Genomic DNA, 2119 nt, shown 5'->3' on the forward strand with positions numbered 1-2119 from the left:
TCAAAGAATTTTACAGTGAACAGACATATCTATCACCCAGATTCGTCCATTAACATTTTATTCGACTTGTTTCATCACATACCTACCCATCACCCACCCTCTCTCTCCACCCATCAGAACAGCTTATTTTTCGGATGCATTTCAAAGTAGGTTGCAGACACTTCCCTCTAAACATCTCAGCTCTCAGTTTTTAAAGAAACACATGGAAGAGGTTGATAATATTTATTTTCCTGCGCAGTACATTTCTAGTTTCATGTTTTGTTCTTATAACCCTGTGAATGAGTTATTTATTCATTAAACTGAGATATAATTGACGTATAACATTATTTTAGTTTCAGGTGCACAACATAATGCTTTGGCATTTGTGTATTTGTATATATTGTGAAATAATCACCACCCTAAGTCTAGTTATCATCCATTACCACACGTAGTGGTAACTTTTTTTTTCTTGTGATGAGAACTTTTGAGATCTATTCTGGTAGCAACTTTCAAATATTCAATGAGGTAGGAAGTTTTAATGCCATTTTACAGGCGTGGAAACTGAGGGTCAAGATGGGTGAGTAATTTGATGGAGCTGTGATTCAATCTGTGTCTTTCACAGCAGATGTCCTCCCCTCCCTAATTTTGATGGCTTCACATTTTACTTGGAATAAAAGCAGAACTTCTCATGCACACGGCCATCCAGGACCCTGCACTGTCTGTCCCCTCCCTCCCTCACCAAAGCAGTCCAGTCTGCTTGGAGATGCATTCCCAGACCACCCTGTCTGAAGTTACCTCCCCTAGGGATGTTTTATTATCATCATATTTTATTTCTTTCTTAACACGTTTCACAATTAGGAATTACCTTGTTTTTACATTTGTTTGCTCATTATCTGATTCTCCGAGGAATGTAAGGATCTCCAGTACCTAGAACTGGGCCCAGAATGAGTCAGCGCTGAAGGAATATATTCATTAAGTGGATGACTGTAGAATTCTGCTCGGCTCACTTAGTTGCTAAGTCTCTAAGATATGAGATCTTGGGACATTAGGGTGTCAGGTCTACAAGCACTGTTGCCATCTTGCTTCTGGTCTGAAGAAAGAGCTAGCCCAGGGAAGGGTAGACCCGAGCAGGAGGCCTGACTGGACCTCCTGGCCCCCACTGTCCTTCAGGACTTGCAGTTTTGTGAGAGTATTTTCAGTTATTTGCAGCTGAAGTCATCGTTTGCCGTTAGCTGACCACTTACCATGTACCCTCACTTTGCTTAGCATTTTAGAAATAGTATTTCTAGGCTTTGTAACATTGGAGGCTGGCATTAGCCCCAAGGGTTCCCTTGTGACAATTAGTAGCAGAGACCCCCTCTGAGCAGACGTAGCCGTGGGTCCCACTCACCTCCGCCCAGGATGTCCCTGGTGAAGGCGCAGCCTGAACCCCATTACAAGGTAGCATAGGTGCCATTGCTCCCGTTTTGCAGTGAGGAGACCCAGGCCCAGAGCAGAAGTGACTTGCCCAACGTCACATGGTTTAGCCACAGGCAGAGCTGGGAATCAAACTGTGTCTTTCAAAAGCTCAAACCAACTTTTAAAAACAATGTTTAGTTTTGACTTTAAATGACACATTTGAATAGAATGAAATAAAACCAAAAAATAAACATTTAAAATTGAGCTGTGTTGGTGGATTCTTTCCTCAGGCAAAGCCTCCGGAAATGTTTTCAGTAATTTTTTTTTTTTGGCTTCGACAATAGCCAAAATATGGAATGTGTCATAGATGTGCGTGTCACTCTTGCACAGGGGCCGTGATGATGTTCCTTGTATAGTTCCAATTTTAGTATATGTGTGGCTGAAGCGAACACAGTATGGGCTTTTTTAAAAAGGCTTATTGAGATGTAAGTCACACACCATACAGCTTACTCATTCCAAGGGTACAATTCAATGGCTTTTGGTATATACACAGAGTTGTGCAACCACCACCGTAGTGAATTTTAGAATTTTAGAATTTCATCACTCCAAAAATAAACTTTGTACCACTTAGCCCAGTCTTCCCTCCCCCTGGTCCCTGGCAACCACTAATCTGCTGTCTCTACAGAGTTGCCTGCTCTGGACATTTCACGTAAATGGGGTCACACACCACGTGGTCCTTTGT

The 2119-nt window shown here is 42.1% G+C and overlaps 1 non-coding gene across 1 annotated transcript; it reads right to left on the reverse strand.

Moving 5' to 3' along the window:
* Positions 1-1722: 1722 nt before the first annotated feature.
* LOC132489716 (U6 spliceosomal RNA) lies at positions 1723-1829 on the reverse strand. The gene has a single exon (XR_009532099.1). It is a non-coding gene; the product is annotated as a U6 spliceosomal RNA (small nuclear RNA).
* Between the last annotated feature and the right edge of the window lie 290 nt (positions 1830-2119).

This window comes from Mesoplodon densirostris, chromosome 4, assembly GCF_025265405.1.
Source record: "Mesoplodon densirostris isolate mMesDen1 chromosome 4, mMesDen1 primary haplotype, whole genome shotgun sequence".
Taxonomy (NCBI): Eukaryota; Metazoa; Chordata; class Mammalia; order Artiodactyla; family Ziphiidae; genus Mesoplodon; species Mesoplodon densirostris.